At 45.0% G+C, this 7,355-nt stretch overlaps 1 pseudogene; it reads right to left on the reverse strand.

Moving 5' to 3' along the window:
• Positions 1–5,169: 5,169 nt before the first annotated feature.
• On the reverse strand, positions 5,170–6,228 carry LOC121270384 (annotated as a pseudogene).
• Positions 6,229–7,355: the final 1,127 nt, after the last annotated feature.

Below are 7,355 nucleotides of genomic sequence, written 5' to 3' on the forward strand. Positions count from 1 at the left end.
GAAGGTTTAGAGGGGATTTGAGGAAAGTATTTTCACTCAGAGGGTGGGGGGCATCTGTAACTCACTGCCTGAAAGGGTGATAGAGGCAAGAAACATCACAACATTTAAGAAGTATTGAGATGAACACTTGAAATGCCATAGCATACAAGACTACGGGCCAAGTGCTGGAAAATGGGATTAGGGTAGATAGGGACTTGATGACTGGCACGGAAGATCAAGCATTGAACTTAACAGCCATCTCAGAACCCAACAAATCAGAGTGGAAGCAAGTCACCTTCAAACCTGAGGGACTGCCTAAGGAATAGGCAGATCAGGGAGGTGGGCCTCCCTCCCTTCCTGGTGACAAGCCCTGGTTACTCCAGCTGCTGGTTCCCATTTGAGTGGGGAAGGCAGGGCTTTTTCAGCCAGCAGGGTGCATGTGCAGCCATCTTGGTGAAGGGCCATCGAGTAGGTAGGATTTCAGGGTCCCAGTGACCAGGAAAGAAAATTATTGACTCATTGATTTTATTCTCAGTCTGCAAACAGGGGGTAGCGAACTGAACCCAGACAGAGTAAAGAGAGAGAGAAAAATGGGAATGGAAGAAAGAAACTTAACTGGATTCTGTGCAGGCAAGAGAGAGAGAGTGTGTGAGATGTGGAGCAAAAATGAAAAATGTTCCACAGAAACTAGAACTGTCAGTTCTGAATTTCTATCCTGGACTTACAGCGATGACATTTGTAAACTCCTTTCACAGGGCATTAGAAAGGGGGGATTTACAGATAGGAAACTCAAACCAAACATCACGTCAAGATCTGACAGAACCACTCGATGCATCTGGACCTGAATATCATTGGCCTTTAAACGTGAAGGAGAAATATTTGTCTGTTCTGTCTGTGGAAAAAGATTTCAAACATCAGTGTGACTGGAAAAACACTTGAGACACACACACCCGAGTGAGAGTGTTTCAGTTCACAACTGTGGAAAGAGCTTTAACCAGTTAGCCTGAGAAAGCATCGCATTGTTCACAGTGGGAGGAACTGTACATGTATTGTGTGTGTGGATGAGGCTTCAACTAATAATACAACCTGGAGAGACACATGGACATGGAGACCATGGAGAAACTGTGGAAATGTGAGGACTGTGAGAAAGGATTCAATTATCCATCCCTTCTGGAAATCCATCGACGCAGTCACATTGGTGCCGGCACCATGGAGAAACCGTGGAAATGTGAGGACTGTGGTAAAGGATTCTATTATCCACACCAGCTGGAAATGCATCGATGCAGTCACACTGGGGAGAAGCCGTTCATCTGTTCCATGTGTGGGAAGGGATTCACTCAGTCTGAGAGCCTGCAATTACACAAACGCACTCACACTGGGGAGAAGCCATTCACCTGCTCCACGTGTGGGAAGGGATTCACTCAGTCTGACAGCCTGCATTTACATGAACGCACTCATACTGGAGAGAAGCCATTCACCTGCTCCGTTTGTGGGAAGGGATTCACTCAGCCTGGCAGCCTGCTGAGACACCAGTGAGTTCACAAGTGACTGCAAGGATTGGATTCTGCTATTATTGCTGCTGTTAGTCATGTCCAGGACTGATAGTCTGACAATATCTGGTTTGTTTCTGCTGATGTTAACAACCCTATAACTGGCTGGAGTTTAATACTCTGGAGATGTCACTGATTTTCGGGGCTGCAGTGTCCCTTTTTAAAAACACTATCTGTGATCTTTCCCCTTAATTCAAGAACCTTCAACAGGAACTCATTTACAATAAAATTATGAACTTTTACTTCAAACTTAAATTGGAGTTTGCAAATTCAGTATCAGGTTCCACTGATTAACATCTCCAATTAGAAAGTGCAAATTAATCTTTGCTGACAATCAGGATTAGTTCCACAGGACATGTGTGATACAAACATTTCGGAAAAACAAAGGTGACAGAGGAGATTGCAACAATTACAGGGACATCTCACAACTTCGTGTCATTCGGAACGTCTTTGCTGGGATTATGCTTAATGATTTCATCTGCTTGCAGACTGAGTGTATCCAGAAGCACAGAGCTGGCAGATCTACAGTGAACATGATCTTCTCCAGATGCCAGCTATAAAAGAAGTGTAGAGAACAGGATATACCTCTTTACCTTACAGCGTAGATCTCAGGAAAGCATTTGGCACCCTCAGCAGGGCAGGACTTGACAAGAGTTTGGAGAAAATTGACTGTCTACCAAAGCTGTTCAGTCTCAGCCACTCCTTTCATGGCAACATGCAGTGTCCTGATTATTGATGCCATATGACTCATTATTAATTGAAATAATTCTGATTATTAATTAGCATCTTGGTAAGTGCAATAATTTTCTGGTTATTGAAGCAGTAGGCAGCTGATTATTAATGCAATTAGAACTGTAATTAATGTAATTAATGCTGATTATTAATGTATTAGGATGATGATTATTTATACAATAAGATCCTGATTGTTGATGCAATGGCCACCAGAATATTAATGTAATAATATCCTGATTATTAATGTGGTGAGATCCTGAATCTTAAAGTATTGGACTCTGATCATTAATTTAATAGGAACCTGAGCATTGATGTAATCGGATTCTTATTTTGATGCAGTAGGATTCTGATTATTAATGTAACTGTGTCCTGATTGTTAAACACATTATGATCCACACTCACTAACAAAACAAAAACCGTGAGGATTTAAAGGGGCCTCGCAGCTGTCAGGAAACAGTTGGAGCTCCACAGCAGCCGTTGCTGCCTCGGAGCTCACGAGCCCAAAATCTAGTCTCACACCCCATTGTGGTCATGACCCTCAGTTTGGGAAGCCCTCACTTACACTGAGACTATAAAATGGGAACTGGCTTTGAAAGCTCTTGTCACAGTCGAAGCATTTAAACCCTCTGCAGTATGAACTCGTTGGTGTGTTCAGAGGCTGGATAACCGAGTGAATCCCTTTCCACGTGTGGAGCAGGTGAACAGCCTCTCCCTAGTGTGCATGCACTGATTACTTTCCAACTCAAATGAGTAATTAATCCCTTTCCACTGTCCTCGCATTAACATGGTTTCTCCCCAGACTGAGCTTGTGTCTTGACGGGCCAGATGATCGGCTGAATCCTCGTTCAGGGATATGTGTTAAGAGTGGGGCAGCGGGATTAACTGGATTGCTCTTTGAAAGAGCCTGTGCAGATTCGATGAGCCAAGTGGCCTCCTTCAGTGCTGTACTATAATGAGATCATGTGATTCTATAACAGGATAATGATTCATAATAAACACCATATGATCTAATCATACATCTGACAAGGTGGCCATTCCACACAAAGAAGGCAAACATTTCCCGTCTGATTCAGGTCACTGTGTTTATGCATAAATACTATTTGGAAATTTGTTGCTAAAAATGTCTGCAGAAGGTTTGGGTGGAATGTGGGAATTGAACCCACATTCCCAGATCCAAAGCCTCGGCCTCTGGAATACTAGTCCAGTGACGTTATCACTGTGACACCATCTGCCCTATGTTTAGGGTGAGAACACACACGGGCAGCAGAGTTTTGGATGATCTCATTTCCAGGTTGTTGCGGGGGGATGGGGTGGCAGGGCAGGGTGAATGTGAGAGGCTGGCCAGGAATGTATTAGAATAGTCACTCATGGGTATGAGGAGAATTTCAGCAACAGATGAGCTGGGGTAGGGTGGAGATGGGTGACTTTACAGAGGTGGAAATATCTGGTATTAATGATGGTGTGGATATGTGGCTGGAAAGTCATCTTGGGATCAAATATGACACCAAGATTGTGAAGAGTGTGGTTCAGCCTCAGACATTTCCCAGGGAGAGGGATGGACTTGGTAGTTAGGGAAGAGAATTCGTAGTGGTGACCGAAGACGATGGCTTCGGCCTTCCCAATTTTTAACTGGAAGAAATTTCTGCTCATCCAGTGCTGGATGTCGGATGAACAGTTGATAATTTAGTAATAGTGGAGGAATGGAGAGGGATGTTGGGGAGGTAGTACTGGGTGTTGTCTGTGTACATGGAAAAACTAACACAATGTTTTTGGATGATGTCACCTGGTGGCAGCATGTAGATGAGAAGTAGGAGAGTCCAAGAATAGATCCTTGGGGAAAACCAAGTTCAAGGACGTTGGAGAAGAAAGGGAGTGGTAGCAGATCGTGTGGTAGTTTGCAAGGGAGGTGGGGTGAAGGGTTTTTTTCAGGAAGGGTAAGGGTGAGAGGGGCATAACCAGAAGAGAGAGAGCACTGTTGACAATATCAGCAACACAGGGAAGATGGATGGTCAACAGTTTGGCAGGAATAGAATCGACGGACCAGGAGATGCGTCTCCTGCACAAGAGGAGCTCTGAATGGGCATGATGGGAGATAGGAGAGGAGATAGGTGAGTTCAGGGTTCGGACAAGGGGGAACTTTAGAGACAGTTTGGCCCTGTGGCATAGTGGAAGGGAGGGGAGTAGCAGAGGCAGGTGAAAGGATTGTCTTAATCTTAGTGACAAAGAAGCTCCATGAGCTCCTCACACTTGTGGTTGTTGGTAAGGATGGAGGAGACAGAGGAGAGGGAGAGCCCTTCAAAAGGAATTAACTTTTATATTAGTGACATTAAAGGGAGAGGCAGTGGTGTAGTAGTATCGTCATTGGATGAATAATCCTGAGACCAGCTGGTAATGGTCTGGAGACCTAGGTTCAAATCCCACGACGATATATGGTGAAATTTAAATTCAATAAAAACCTGGAACAAAAAGTTTAATGATGATCATAAATTGATTGTTGTAAAAACCCATCTAGTTCACTAATGCCCTTTAGGGAAGGAAATCTGCCATCCTTACCGGTCTGGTCTACCAGACCCAAAGCACTGTGGTTTATTTTTAAATGGCCCAGCAAGACACTCGGTTGTATCAAACCATTATGATGTCTGTAAGGAAAGATACTGAACCTACACCACATGGACTGCAGCGGTTCAAGAAGACAGCTCACCACCTTCTCAAGGGCAGTTAGGGGTGGGCAATAAATGCTGGCCGAGCCAGCGAGGCCCACATCCCATGAATGAACAAAAAAAGATTCAACACAATGCATGTTTAGTACAAAGCTGATTTATTTTTCTCTTGTCAACAATATTTTCCCCTATAACTGGTCTGGGATTTATTAACATGAATAGGAACAGACACCACTGAACATGGTTCAGTCCTGGATGTGATTAACAGCAAAATCTAATCATTGTAGTTACTTGTGAACTCGCTTATGCTTCAGTAGGTGGGATGTCTGAGTGAATCCCTTCCCACACTCGGAGCAGGTGAACGGCCTCTCCCCGTTGTGAATTCACTGGTGTACAGTGAGTTGAGATGATTTCTTGAACCTAATGCCACAGTGAGAGCACCTGAACGGCCTCTCGTCAGTGTGAACATGTTGATGCGACATCAATTCCCAAGAAATTTTATAGCACTTCCTGCAGTCTGGGCATTTAAAAGGTCTCTCGTCAGTGTGAACTCGCTGGTGTGTCAGCAGGGTGGATGACTGAGTGAATCCCTTCCCACATTTAGAGCAGGTGAATGGCCTGTCCCCAGTGTGAAGTCGCTGGTGTACAATGAGTTGAGATGATCGCTTGAACCCAGTCCCGCAGTGAGAGCACCTGAATGGTCTCTCGTCAGTGTGAACACGTTGATGGGACATCAGTTCCCTGGAACTTTTATAGGACTTCCCACATTGTGGGCATTTAAAAGGTCTCTCATCAGTGTGAACACGTTGATGGGACATCAGCTCCCCAGAACTTTTAAAGCACTTCCCGCAGTCCAGACATTTAAAAGGTCTCTCGTCAGTGTGAACTCGCTGGTGTCTCAACAGGGTGGATAAATGGGTGAATCCCCTCCCACACTCTGAGCAGGAGAATGGCCTCTCCCCAGTGTGAACTCGCTGATGTTTCAGCAGGTTTGAGGAATCAGTGAACCCTTTCCCACATGCAGAGCAGGTGAACAGCCTCTCTCCAGTGTGAACTCGCTGGTGTGTCAGCAAGTTCGATGATCGAGTAAATCCTTTCCCACATATGGAGCAGATGAATCGTCTCTCTCCAGTGTGTGTGTCAATGAGTTTCCAGTTCAGACGGGTAACCAAATGCCTCCTCACAGTCCCCACATTTCTACAGTTTCTCCCCTGTGTGAATGCACTTGTGTCTTGACAAACCAGATGATTGGCTGAAGCCTCGTCCACACACAGAACACATGTAAGGTTTCTCCCCACTGTGATTGGTGCTTTTTCCTTCCATGTTCAAAATCCATGTATTCAAGTTACGATAAACTGGGCGACTCTGTCAGATCCTGATGTGATGTTTGGTCTCAGTTTCCATAATGTAAATCTTCTCCTTCTGACACCCTGTGAAATCAGTTTAAAACAGAAAAAAAGGTGACAGAGACCCCACACAAACACTAAGGCAGGTTGTGAAACTGAGCTGAAAGAATCTGGTAATTTGTGCGGCCGGCACAAGGAAAAAGTGACCATGAAAACTGCTGGATTGTCGTAAAAACCCAACTGGTTCACTAATGTCCTTCAGGGAAGGGAACCTGCTACCCGGTCTGGGTCTACACAAGACTCGAGCCTCCATGTGGAGAGGAGAGTGAGAGAGGATTGGGATCAGACGCAGAGAAGGAGAGGGATTTTCTATTTCTGCAACTTGACCAGAACTTTGACAGACTTTCCAAAACACTCCACCCCCACCACCTAGAGGAACAGGATAACAGATGTATGTGAACAGCATCACCTCCAATCTCCCCTCCAAGTTACACTCCGTCCTGACTTGTCTGACATCCAGTACCGGCTGAAAACACATTTCCTCCATTTAAACATTAGGAAGACTGAAGCTATTCCCTTCAGTCCCCACAACCAACCCTAGACACTGACTCCAGCCCTCTCCTTGACGACAGTCTGAGTCTGAAACATAAGTGTCATATTTGACCCCGAGGCAAGCTCCCAACCGCATATTGGCATCATCGTCAAGACTAGATTCCACCTCAGTGACATCGCTGGACTCCAGCCCAGCCTCAGCTCTTCTGCTGCTGAAACCATCATCCATCCCTTTGTTACCTCCAAGATATCTGCGCTCCTCTAATTCCAACTTCCCAAATATTCCTGATTTTATTTGCTCCATGTTTGATGGTCACATCTGCAACTGCCAAGATCTTAAGCTTTGGAATTTCCTCCCTAACCCTCTCCACCTTTCTATCTTCCTTTCCTTCTTTCAGATACTCCTGAAAACTGACTTCAGCTTCTGGTACCCTGTCAATCAACAGAAGCAATCAATAATAGTCAGGATAGAAACATAGGGATAGGAGAAGACCATTCAGCTCATCCAGCCTGCTCTGCCATTCAAAACTATCATG

Source organism: Carcharodon carcharias, chromosome 27 (genome assembly GCF_017639515.1).
Source record: "Carcharodon carcharias isolate sCarCar2 chromosome 27, sCarCar2.pri, whole genome shotgun sequence".
NCBI classification, from domain to species: domain Eukaryota; kingdom Metazoa; phylum Chordata; class Chondrichthyes; order Lamniformes; family Lamnidae; genus Carcharodon; species Carcharodon carcharias.